This window comes from Lissotriton helveticus, chromosome 7 (assembly GCF_964261635.1).
Source record: "Lissotriton helveticus chromosome 7, aLisHel1.1, whole genome shotgun sequence".
NCBI lineage: Eukaryota > Metazoa > Chordata > Amphibia > Caudata > Salamandridae > Lissotriton > Lissotriton helveticus.
The window spans coordinates 1,346,966,831-1,346,980,950 of record NC_136068.1 but is presented as its reverse complement, the minus strand read 5'-3'; positions in this window follow the sequence as shown (position 1 = coordinate 1,346,980,950).

The window sequence follows — 14,120 nt, the reverse complement described above, 5'->3', positions numbered from 1 at the left end:
ATCCTACAATGCTGCTCCGAATAACGGCGTGGGGCGCCCCGGGGGGAGGGGTTGGGGGGGGTGAGGCGGCGTGAACGGGCCTCCCCTGGTGGAGGCTCGTCTGCTGTAGTGGGGCGCCCCTTTACCGTTTCAGTTGCCATTCCGCCCGCTTTTGGTACACTGTGCCAAAATCCGCCATTCAGCTGAGTTGCGCCCACTCTTGCGGTGCAGCGATAGGCGGCTGCCACAGGACTCTCAAAATGGCGGCAGGCTCTTTCCTTTTTGGGCGTGGTCCACTGAAATGGCCCTGGGACACCTTGGAAATCGGACGCTTGTCTGCTAGGTCTTGGACCCCATTCTCGAAAGCGTCCCCTCAGCCTTGAGGATTCTACAAAAGTCTTGGGGGCCCCCGACTCCTGCAGGCTTCCGGTGGGGAGCGGCTGCCATGATTGCTCGCGGAATGACCACGACGGAGCCACGAGATGGTGGTGCTCTCATGCTGACGCCAGCTTCAGTCTGAAACATCCAGAAACAAGGTGGGGCTTTCATCGTTTGGGAAAAAAAAAAAGTTTTCATCCAATGAAAAGTGTTATTTTTAGGTCATATGATCAAGCCTTCCATCATTAGGAAACCAAAAGTAAAATGAACCAATGAAAAGTTTTATAAACAAGTCACATGACCTGTTATGCGGCATAGGGTATAAAAAGCGTAGAAAATCCGTTGGCACGTGAGGCGGCGTCAGTAGCGGACCGATGTGCGAATAGGCCGAAGGCAGCACAACGCGCCAAGATCCGGATGGCACCGAGGTGGTGTCTAGCAAGTTGCCGCACTGGTGTGGCCATCCTACAATGCTGAAAGTCGGCGTGGGGCGCCCCGTTGGCCTGTGAGTTCGCGTCAGTAGCGGACCGATGTGCGAATAGGCCGAAGGCAGCACAATGCGCCAAGATCCGGATGGCACCGAGGTGGTGTCTAGCAAGTTGCCGCACTGGTGTGGCCATCCTACAATGCTGAAAGTCGGCGTGGGGTGCCCCGTTGGCCTGTGAGTTCGCGTCAGTAGCGGACCGATGTGCGAATAGGCCGAAGGCAGCACAACGCGCCAAGATCCGGATGGCACCGAGGTGGTGTCTAGCAAGTTGCCGCACTGGTGTGGCCATCCTACAATGCTGAAAGTCGGCGTGGGGTGCCCCGTTGGCCTGTGAGGTGGCGTCAGTAGCGGACCGATGTGCGAATAGGGCCAAAGGCAGCGCAACGCGCCAAGATCCGGATGGCACCGAGGTGGTGTCTAGCAAGTTGCCGCACTGGTGTGGCCATCCTACAATGCTGCGCCGAAAGTCGGCGTGGGGCGCTCCGTTGGCCTGTGAGTTTGCGTCAGTCAGTGGGGGTTGTTTGAGGATCTGACTGCATTGGAAAGCAATGTGATGCTGTGCATCGCCCCCAAGATGAAGGTTCCTCGGCTGCAGTGGGGCGCCCCTTGGTGTTTCACTCGCTATGCAGCTGAGTTGCGTGCGCTCTTGCGGCGAATAGGCCGAAGGCAGCACAACAATATTTTCTGAATAGAAGACACCACAAGGCGCTGAGATTCGGTTGGCACCGAGGTGGTGTCTAGCAAGTTGCCGCACTGGTGTGGCCATCTTACAATCCTGCTCCGAATAACGGCGTGGGGTGCCCGAAGGGGGGGGGGAGGCGGCGTGAACGGGCCTTCCCAGGTGGAGGCTCGTCTGCTGTAGTGGGGCGCCCCTTTACCGTTTCAGTTGCCATTCAGCTGAGTTTCGGCCGCTCTTGATGCTACAGCGACAGGCGCCTACAACAGGACTCTCAAAATGGCGGCCTGTTCGTTGGATTTGGGCCTGGTCCACTAAAATGGCCCTGGGACACCTTAGAACTCGGACGCTCGAATTTTTTTTCCTTTCCTCTACATGCAAAAAAGGTAAATGCCCGGTACGTTACCCTCATCTGCCACGATGTACTCTCCAGAGGAACCGAAAAAAAATATAGTTATGGTAACTATACCATGCATCGTCATATGGAGAGGTGGCACCGATTAATTATAGTGCTGCACAAAAGAGAGATTTGGAGGAGAACCCCCGACCTGCCAGTACATTCACCAAAGAAGTGGCACTGACAGCATCAGAGGCAAGGGAAACGGTCCCAAATATTTAGAAGAACTTTGGAAAGATTAAAATGACATGTTTAGATTGTGGCAAATTAATTTCATGTGGACAGATGAGTGTTACTCTAATAAATACAGCATATGAACATCATCATAGTCGATGGTTGGTAGAGACATTTTGACTATATCCTGGACCTGCCCGTCCTTGCCCAAAATGGCGCCGTAATAAATGGGACTCGTAACTCCTTGTTGTGTACTGGTTGCAGAACCTTGATATCACGAGATACGTATGCAGTTTTGAAGCACATGGCGGGCGGGGACGAGAATTGATTGAATATTTCGACATCCCTATTGATATTAAGTTCTGATGTGTTATTGATTACTGTACTATTGAAAGTTCGAATTAACGTCACCCATGGTACTTGCCCGCAAATGTATATCTAGATAATTTTATTGTAACTGGCTCTGTCGTATTTTAATTATAAAATGTACGTCCACCGATTCCGCAACTGTTAGACACCTTAGTTCTTGCAACCTAATGGCCCGCCCGTTACGTTCCTCTACAGTGTAAATGTCTACTCATCATATACGATTACAGTTTGCTCCATGGCCGGCCCACGTGGTTATAGGCCCGTATTTGTATACTGACATTTTCACAATAAAGGTTTTTAAAAGAAAACATGGTAGTAGTATTTACATTGGTAAAGTTTTTAATAATAGTCACTGTTTTAGAATCAGTAAAAGGCAAGTGAAATAAAGCAGTCCAATTACATGAAGGGTAAAAGGTATAATACGCAGGAACGCAGTAAAGATAAATGGTCAAGGGCTGTTGTGTTTCTACTTCTGCAACATAAAGTGATCGATAAGAATCTGATATTCAGGCGTATCGGCGACTAAGACAGCAGGCCGAGCCTCTTTTGCTCAACTGCTCCGTCATGGGACGAAGAAACGCCCTTTTTCTCGAAAAAGGAATATATTTTACTTGCAGGACAGTTGTAAATTTTCCGGGAAAGTACATTAGCCTGGAACATTATAACATATGTTTAAGAAAAAATAATGTTCGAAAGTAATAAAAAGCGTAATTTTTAGGTCATATGACCAAGCCTTTCATCGTTAGAAAAAGAAAAGTAAAATGAACCAGTGAAAAGTTTTATTAACAAGTCACATGACCTGTTATGCTTACGTAACGCGCTGCGCGCCGCGCCCCGGATCGCTTCCGGGAAGCTGCGCTTCGCGCACCGGAGCACTTCCTGATGCGCTAACGCGGCGCGTCATATGACGCATTACGCGACACGCAGGTCCAGAATATAGTCAAAATGTCTCCACCAACCAGCGGTCGGAACACAACCCCTTTCAGCAGGCTAAATAGTTCTGTTAAATGACAACAGAAGGGACAGGCAACAAGAACCATCAGTCAAAGAGGGGAGGGCAAGTTCTTCTCTACCGGGTCACGTTGGGGCGCTACCGGAACTGATCGAATTGGTAGTCTACAGTGTTTCTGGATGTTTCAGACTGAAGCTGGCGTTAGCATGAGAGCACCACCATTTCGTAGCTCCGTCGTGGCCATTCCACGAGCAATCATGGCAGCCGCTCCCCACCAGAAGCCTGCGGGAGTCGGGCCCCCAAGACTTTTGTAGGATCTTCAAGGCTGAGGGGACGCTTTCGAGAATGGAGCCCAAGCTCTAGCAGACAAGCGTCCGAGTTCCAAGGTGTCGCAGGGCCATTTTAGTGGACCACGCCCAAATCTGAAGAGCCGGCCGCCATTTTGAGAGTCCTGTGGCAGCCGCCTATCGCTGCACCGCAAGAGCGGGAGCAACTCAAGTACATGGTGAGCGAGACGCTGTAGTCGAAAGAGCGGGCGGTAAACAGCTGAATAGCGGAAGAGGCACAGTGTAGCAAAAGCGGGCGGAATGGCAACTGAAACGGTAAAGGGGCGCCCCACTACAGCGTGTCTTTAGGTGAAACGGATTGTGGGACAAGGTCAAGAATGGAAGAGTCACCAAAAGGCAAAAAGTTCCGCTTGACCCCGGGAGCCGGCCACCTATGTCGGGGGCGATCTCAGGCCACACCAGGGCAACACGACTTGCGGAGGGGGCCGGAGCCAAGCGCCCCCTCCGAGTCCGCACCATCACACCGTCCCTCGGGGGCCTCCGTCAAGCGGTTCAGGGTGGCACCGCATCACATTGTTTTCAAATGCAGTCACGTCCTCAAACAGCCCCCACTTACATTGAGAATAGTGAAGCTGTAGCAAGTGCAAATAGGCTTCAGACAGTGTTACAAGCACTCCTCAAAACTTTGAACTATCAGAGTGCATGAGTTTCATGCTCGATCGATTGAGCTAGCCGGATCGGGCAACAAAAAGTATAAAATAGTTATGTAAATAGTTATTTAATAAAATGTTTTACCCTGTTACTTTGCTGGTGTGTTGTATATATTTGTAATATTTGCATAGAGTTTATCGTTATTTTGGGCGGGGTGGGTGGCGGAGCCGAGCTGTCTTGCAGCCATCATGGTGTGGAGCACAGTTCATCTCACTAGTTTCGTATTTCTCATGAGGGGTTGTCCTAATGTTTCTATTTTAGCGAGGTCAAAAAGAGATCCCATTAGTGGCCTACTGATTTTGCTCGATTCCTTTTGTTTTTTTACACGATTTGTCACTATCTGCAAAGACTAAACAGAGTATTGCGACTCTGTGCTTGTTTGTAAATAGAGAATGAACCAAAGAGAACCAATTCTAAAACAGTAAATGCTTGGATAACAATCAATCAAATGGAGAGAGAAGCAGGCACGAGGGATTACAACGGGGGCAAAGGCCTGCGTTAACTACCCTTCACTATCTGCAAAGAGAGAGTACTCCTAATAGAAATGAGGGGGAGGGGGGGCAGCATTCAAAGCAGATCAGTGTGCATAAACACGAAAATGTTTTTACTTACCACGTACTTGACATTGGACAGCTTATGATATTTGCTATTAAAAAACCATTGAAATTCACTGAAAAAACCATTGGTTAGAGACCATATATAGTTAGGAATTAGCATTTAAAAAACCTTGACAATTCACTGAAAAAACCATAGGTTATAGACCATATATAGTTAGGAATTAGCATTTAAAAAACCTTATTTTACTCACACAAAACCATTGAAATTCCATATATAGTTAGTTGCACTAACTATATATCGCGCACCCGCAATCCACTGCTGATGATGTCACATATTACATCATTCATGACATGGTCAGTGACATCACTGATGACATCTCAAAATAATAATAATCGAACGGCTGAATGGATTTGCACGAAACTTGGCAAAATTGTAGGGACTGGTAGCCCGATGTGCCTTTGCTAGGTCTCAATATATGTGCTCCAGTGGATTTTGGGAAATTAACGTTCAAAAAAAGATATATATCTGTAACAGCGCTCCGCTTCGCGTACTTTTTGCATTACGGAGGTTTGCGAAGCTGATTGGTTTTTCGGCGTCTGTAAACATTCTAAACAGTCCGTAGCGGCCGCCATCTTGTCTCTCGGTAGGATCGAGAGACAAGAGGAGGCCAAAGCGAAGGGGCAAATGACCATAAGGGGGCATAGTAGATCGTCCCTGACCCCCTAGGTTTGATGTGGAGGCTTTGAAGGGGTCTCGCAGGGCAAAAAAAAATATACCGTTTTTTTAGTTTTTTTGCGTGGAGTGCGCCCGGTTCGCGAACCGGGAAGCGTTCTGGGGAGCGTACTTTCTTGAAAATTAGTGAAAAAAGTTAGAGTAAAATAATAATTGTGAGTGATCAGATGTAGGGTAGCTCTGAGAAGAGCTTTTGGGTTTATGGTACATTTAGGTACTTATAAGTAGGTACCAATGCACATTCTTAAATTCAGAGTGAAAACTCTGTTGCCCTCATCTGAGAAGTGAACTCCATCTCCTCTGTAGATATCTTGCATGTAGTAACGCAAGTTATTGTTGTACAGGGAGCCCATTCCATGGTCTCTCATGTAAGCTGAAACAGATTTGTTTACATGCTTCCTCGACTTCTCAATTTGTGGACAAAATTGGTTCGACCACCTCCATTTCTGTCTTTGGCATATATTTGAATATACCAAGGCAGTCTGAGGAAAAAGTGCCATCAATTGCTCAAAGGTGTCCTTTAAAAGCATTTCCAGACCTACCCCAGTCAAAGTGCCCAAATCATTACCTCCACAGTGCACAATTAACAGGTCAGGTTTTGGCAAATGCATAAAGGTTTTCACCAATGGTATCAATTGGTGACATTTTAATCCTCTGTGGCCAAACCACTTAATTTCCACATCTTGTAAATTGAGGTTAGGTAAATTCCTGTTTTCAGCGTACCTTTGAGCCCAATATATGTAACTATGTCCAACAATCCAGACAGAAAACATGGTGAGAGAAGGTTCTGCTGCAGTCAGATGAAGTGTGGCAATGAAATGGCAGTTGAAAAAATGAGAGTGTAAAATGAAAAAAACTGAGGAGTTTCTGTGTTAATGAAGCAGTAAGAGTGATTGGTGGATTTTGATTGCTGAAAACAGAAAGTTAGTGTGCATGGATGAGTTCGTTGAAAGATGTATTTTGAGTGGCGAAGAAAAAATCATTAAATGAAAGAATGCTCTGGATATGCAGGTGCACTGAGAGTTCAGAGTTCAATTGCAACATTGTTGTGTGAGAGGTCTTGCAAGAGGTGGTTGCTATGCAGAAAAAACAGAGAGGGGGCAGAGGGGGGAAGGGTTTTGCTTTGAAAAAAAGTGAGGGAAGGGTTTTGATTGGGTGACATGAGAGATATGTGTGAGGAATTACAGCATTTCTGTGCTTTTGATAGCTGCAGACTCTGGAGTGCATACCTTTTGCTCTGCTGAAGACAAATTGGTGTGTTTCTGAGACTGTTTTGAAACTCAAAGTATTTGCTAAGGTGAGAAAAGATTTCTTTAATTTAGATAGAAAATAGTGTGCTTTAAGGAGAAAATTATGAAGAAAGTTGTGTTTTTCAAATGTTGCTTTGTCTCAAGTGTTTCACAAATAGATTTTGTTTCTTTGAGAAATTGTAATTGGAGAAAATGTGAAGTATTAGTACTGACAGGGCTTTTATGTGCATAGGAGCTGTGGAGTGTTTTCAAATTATGACTTGTAAATCGTTTTTGAGAAAAAGCAATGGTTTTAATATTGATGAGAAGGACATAATGGTGTCTGCTTCTTTATAAGGTAATTGAGAGTCTCTGATGTTATTTTTCCCATTTCAATGTAAGAAGTTTGTCTGTGGAGCAAATTGCTTGTAAATATGCTCCCACCTGTGCATGGCAAATTTAGATTTTGAATGTTTCCGTTACATAGGCATGTTAAAGGTGACTGAAACATGCTGCAAAGGCAATCAAAAAATGCTTTTATGTGTCTTAAGGACATTTTAAGTCATTTCCCCATGTGCAGTGTTTTCAAATTATGAGTTGAAAATCGTTTTTGAGGTAAAGGAATGTTTTCAAAATTTATGTGCGCCATATGACCCCAAATTTCTTTTTCAGGGGTGCAGCAGGGTGTTCTTGAGACACCCCTGCACCGTCGGAAAAATTCGTAATTTGCGATGAGGTAATTGCTAATCGCAAATTGCACCTTCATTCCTATGGGCCTCCTGCTGCATGGAAATGAATGGGTAATTTGTAATTAGCAAATAGGTCATCGCAAACTAGGAATGGTAAAGAATCGCTATTTATTCCTTAAAGTTCGCTATTTAGGAAATGCAAAAAACTTTGATGATACATATGGCGGTTTATCTCTAACAAGATAAGAAGCATAGGGATAGATTTATGATGACTGGCGCATCACCAGGGATGTGTTAGTCATTCTGTGCCGCTGTTCCGTCACCTATGGTGTGCTGCATTTACAATGCGGCGCATCATGGGGCAAAAACAGCACAGATGCGTGACGTATTTGTGCCGTAAAGTTGGCGCATTGCTGGAGTTGTATCGCAAGTGTGATGAAGCTCCAGTAAGGTTGAGGGGTGCCCCTGTCGCAGGGTTTCTGTTCTGACACAGAACTGTGGACAGAGGATTGGAACCTCGGCGAATTAGGGTGTCCCAAAACTCACCTTAGTAATCAAAACCCCTTAGCAAGCTAGGTATAGTGTCACATTGGATATAACAAACTCTCAATGTTTAGACAATCCAGAATATGAACTTATAGTACCTCAGGATACGTGGAACTTATGAACAGTCGGTCGTTATATATTTCTTAGAAACGAGAACATGGAGTTAAGAAGAACACATGTGTATTTGAAATGTTTATTTACTAATGCCGTCTTCTCAGGCGTAGTATCTTAGATTATACAAGTACACATATTATCAGTAGCAAAATTACCAGCATAGTCAATAGTACATAAAAAAAGCGAATGGTGACAGTATGTTAACATGCTGTAAAGGAATAAGAGTTAGCAACACTTATAAGCAGCCTCGGGCCGTGGAGGGAGTTACGGTGGGCAGGGAGGCGGGGAGGGGGAGGGGCAGGGTGGAGAGGGCTCCACCCTGCCCCTCCCCCTCCCCGCCTCCCTGCCCCACCGTAACTCCCTCCACGGCCCGCGGCTGCTTATATCTCACCCTCCCAAATACACATAATATATTATTTGCTAAGAAGGTCTCTTTGTGTTGGTTTAGGGCGTGCCGATACTTTAGTGTCTTAGATTTGAAGGAATCATATCAGCATAGAAAAGATAATCCATATGCCGTGCTTAATATCGCCAACGGCATTGTGCCATAATATTCTAGCATGCGATTGCGGAACAGTGTCAGCAGCTGCAGGGCGGGAGCTTGCACAGGAGGGACATCCATATTTAAAAATGTAAAAAAGCACAAGAGCGTCCGCTGGTAATGGAAGTAAAAATGGGAATCCACGAAGCAGAGTGGAAAAAATAGAATGTAAGAAAGCAGGGATGACTCCAAAGATTTTCTCAAATGAAGTCACAAGACCACTGGTAACAATTTAAAAAAAGTGCGCAAGGCCCTTTGTGGAGGACGCGTTAGAGATAGTCCGAACCATCTTGCTGAAATGGAAAGGCGAATCTGTATTTAAAAGGGTCTGCACCTCTGTACGGGTGTTCGCTGTGTGAAGCACGAAAGTTTCACGGGCCGAACTCAAGGCCACCTCTCTCTGAGACAAAATAGCTCTTATTCTTGCCATGCCGTTGAAATGTGCTGCCAAGGTTGGTATTTGTGGCCAGATTGAAAACTCCCTATGTTCATGTGTGGGAGGAAATAGAACATTTCTGCAGCAAATAACCCGTTCATTTACTGTTACGATAAAATGAATACTTTTAATTAACCCAGAACAATCTTCATTATTGAGCATCAAATAACTACCATTTTCCAAGAACTTGAACGTGGGGATGATAGCAGGAACTGGTGGGCCTTGCAACACGCAAGCCATATTTGGTCGGTGTTTGTTGCATGAACCGTGTAACTGTATGTGCCTACACATTAGTGAATGATCTGGCGTCTCAGTGCATTCCTCTCCATTCAGATAAAGTTCTTGATCATCTTTGAAAATCTGTATGTGTATGGAAGCGACCAGACTTCATGAAGAAAACCACTACCTAAAGGTTAATAACGACCTATTGGTATATATTTCATACAATTTGAAAACTTACATAAAGTAAAAGGCAGCGTTATTAAACCGTGGATAAGGCACGTTGCCAAAGCAGTCAACCTTTTGGATTTATACTGGAAATGTTAAAGGAAGAATTACGGAGTAGGGCCTGTAAATCTTTAATAGACAACGAGTAAAATTACTCCAACCATCATATTCCTCTAACTCCGGGATAGTAGGGGTGTTTAATTTTTTAGAAGTAGCCAATCCAAAGCATTTGGTCTGGGAAATTGTTTCATTCACAAACCACATATGTTTTGGGATGAGACATGCACGGTGGAAAGCCTCAGTGCCTTGTACCTGCCAGGTTCGTGAACCCCAAACTGATGTAGATCCTGGATATTTTTACTCTGTATTACGTTAGCATGGTCTCATTACTGGTTTAAACGCCATTTTTCCTTTTTTGTAACTTCTGCACACGACACTTAGTTGTTGCTTTAGCTTTCAGCCTACCTGCGTCAAGATCTATGCCTGCTTCAAGCAGGCGCAGGGTTTTGATGTAGCTTTGTCCTATCTGATTGTAAATGCGGCACACCGTGGGTGGCAGAGCAGCGGTGCACGTTAACTGGTGCATCCCTGGGGATGTGCTAGTTAATATAAATCTGCCCCTTTACATTTAATTATGTGCAGGGTACACAGAGTAGGTGAGGTTTATCCAAGGTTAAGAAGAGATGAGTCCTGTTCAGTGAAAAATTGGAGATAGGCTTCAGTATATTATATACTTAAGTAGTGTGTTAAGTTTTTGATGACTGTTATTAATTTACTGTTGGGTAATAGTGGTTAATAACATTTTTTATTATATTTTACCACAGATTCAACTGCAGATTATTTCAAGATTTTAGGATGCCTAGCAAAGAAAGAGTAAGAAAGGCTGCAAAACGTCAAAGACAGCAGGACCATGGAATAATGCAGCAGTCCTCTAACAAAAAGATTTGTCAAGTCACCAAGAAAGCACCGGGTAAGAGTCGAAAAACAGTCATAAGAAATATGTGTAGTAAAAAAAATTATTACTACAGAAAATGTTTCAGTCCAGAAAAGGAGAAATAATTCAAATGGTAAGGAAAGGCCAATGAGAAATGTTACTGCTAGAGTAAGAGATAACTCTATGCATGAAAGTAGAAGGAAACAACAGTTTAGGGATATTCGTAAACGAATGTTCCGCAACAGGATAATTGGGAATTTGTTAAAAAATATTAAGAAAGGTCAGCAGAAAGTGGTTTTTTATAAGAGAAAAAAAATAGTTGAGAAAGTTATTGATCAGGCATTTGAAATTAAACGTAAGTTATTTATTTTGACAATCAATAGAATTAGGAAGCTAAACAAGGTAATTTATGATTTCAAAAGAAATAGTAGATGGAAGAGAATAGTTAATCGTAGTAATTTTTGTGAAGTTTTTTCTGGAGAATGGATGCATAGTTCAAGCTCTGAGGCATTTTTTAATGAGGAGAGTTATTTCCAGGATAATGATTTGGTGCATGCAGTTGACACCAGTGGTCGAGCTTATGAAGTGAAAGATGGTTGTCCAGTTGAAAAAGAAAAACTTGTGAGAACAGAGATAGAAGAGGTGTTAGGTAATGAGGTTTTAGGGAGACGTCCTAAGGGTCCTGTGTACACCTGGAAGTGTAGTAGTATTTGCAGTGTACGACAGGATTCCATCAATTTGCTTTGTGATTTTATACGGTCATTTAGTAAGAAAAGTTTGAAGCAGAAAATGAAGTTGTTGCAAGAATTAGATCCTTGCAGAGTGAGAGAAGTGATAGGTTTGCATGGTCATTCACTGGCTTGTCTTTCCAGGAGAGTATGCCAGAGTGTTTTTCATCATTTCAGGATGCTAGCAGTGCATCATAATAAAGTGAGGAAATTAGTTAGAATGTTGTATTATGCTAAGAGTCCAGCAATTATGCTTAAACAATTATGCGCTGCTCTTTTGCATGGTTCTGAAATAGATGTGAAGAATATATGTGAAGAAATTGAGTTTTGTTACTTTGGAAGTAAAGAGGAGAATGTTGAAATTGACCAAGAAGAAGAGAGTAATGTGGAAGATAGTGTACAGGTTTCCAGTACAGATAATTTCCAGAGGGATATTGCGACGTTTGAGGTGAAATCAAGTGAGAGGCCAAATTTCACTTGTGTGTGTTGTCGACGCACTTATTATAAGAATCAGACTAAGTTAGTGGATTTATATGGAAAAAGTGAAAGGGAAAATAATAGTGAATGGAAGGATTTTACAACATACTTGATGGTAGAAAATTGTTTTGATTTGGGATTGGATCAACGTGTGTGTACTTATTGTTGTAACAAATTAAATCAAAACCAGATGCCTGCTAGAGCAGTTCATAATAATCTGGAATTGGTTGAGATTCCTTCTGAATTGAAGGATTTAAATACTTATGAATCTATTTTGATTCAAAGTATCCATCCCTTTCAGGCTATTGTAAGAATGGAGCCAAAGACAGGGAAATTGCCTCCATCAGATTTACAGAGAGGATTAAAGGGAAGAGTTGTTTATTTGCCTCTAGATTTGAAGAAAAACATTAACACAATTGGAGTAGAAAAAGTGGAAGAGGAACCTCTTGTTATCTTAGTTAATGGGGTTCCGACAAAGAATAAGAAAATATGGCAAGATTTAGTAGATGTTAGGAAAGTCAAAAGGGCAACATTGTATTTGAAAAAATATAATAAATACTATAAAAATGTATATGTTGCAGAAGAGGAAGTAAGTGAGGAAGAGGATAGCGATTTGTGTGCTGGTCAAATTGAGAAAGTAGAACCCTGTACTAGTGAAGAAATATATGAACATTATAGTGTTCATCCTTTGCATTCCAAGGAAGTCATGGGGAATGCTATTGAGTTGTTTCAAATGAAACAAGCGAAAGGGAGTCCCATTAGTGTTTGGGAGGAAAGTTTGGAAGCTCGGTGTTTCCCACAGCTTTTTCCAACAGGTCAGGGAGGAAGATATGATGAGCGACCTCATCAAATTCCTGCTTCTGATTACCGGACTTTGCGATTGTATGCAGGAGATCCTAGGTTTCGACAATGCATTCCTTATTTGTTTCATCTCCTGTTTGAAAGCGATCTGTCTGGACTGTCATATGCAGTGAACCACATCTTGAAAAGTGGTATACACATGCAAAACATCTCGGCAAGTGACTTTATGGATAAAGTCAATGTCCAAGACAGTATTTTGGATTCTCACCTGATTAATCTCATGGCGTGTCAGCGTGGTACTAATGAGTACTGGTACCGTCGTCATGGTGATTTAAAATGTATGCTGAGGAACTTAGGAACTCCCACATGGTTCCTCACTTTGAGCTGTGCTGAGTATGGCTGGGAAGACTTACTTGAATTTCTACGAGAGGCAAATGCTAACGTAGAAAACATCGAATTCAAGACACCCGGAGAACTGTGCTCTTTGGATCCAGTCAATGTATGTAGGTACTTCAATCATAGATTTGAAGGTATGATGTCTTTCATCATGAATAAGAAGAATCCACCTCTTGGAGAGGTGTTGGATTTCTTCTGGAGGAAGGAGTACCAAGCAAGAGGTGCTCCTCATATACATATGTTGCTGTGGATCAAGGATGCACCTAAATTTGGAACGGATGCAGACGACTCAGTGATGAGTTTCATAGAACAGTATTCTACGTGTGCTGTTCCAAACGCAAAGGAGTAAAAAAGCCTAAGAGAAAAAGTTCTACGTTTCCAAAGCCATCGATGTGGAAAGTACTGTCGTCGTAAATTCCGGAACAAAGACAAGTTCTACACCAAATGTCGTTTCGGCTTTCCACGCTCGGTGATTTCTAAAGGAAGAGTGAACAGTTTGATGTCTTCGCTGCGACATAATGTGATGAAGAAATCACCTAAAAACACATACAATTTGAAGAGGAACGAAGAGTCTAAGTACATCAACGACTACAACCCGGTGATTTTGTCCATGTGGAATGCTAACATGGATATACAGTTTGTGGCTGATAACTGTATGGCTGTGGCTCGGTATGTGACATCTTACATCACCAAAAAAGAGAAGACAGAATTGAAGGATATGTGGGAGGACATTTCCCATGAAAAGAGCCTCAGCAAGAAGTTGTACAGTTTCAGTCTGAAGATGTTGTCGCATCGAGAAATCGGAGCTTACGAATGTTCTGACCGGTTGTCTTCAGCAAGTCTCTATGCCAAGTCCAGGAGTATCGTTTGGGCGAGTGTTGGTCTTGCTGCAACGCGTAATCGAGTTCTGAAACCTGTGCGGGAAATTGAGTATTTGGCGGAAAAGGAGCCAAACAGTACCGACATTTTGAAGAGCAACATGTTGGATACATATTATCCAAATCGAAGCAGTCACCTCGAGAATGTTTGTCTGTATGAGGTTCTGCAAAATTACATATTCAAGAGGAACATCAAAGAAGATA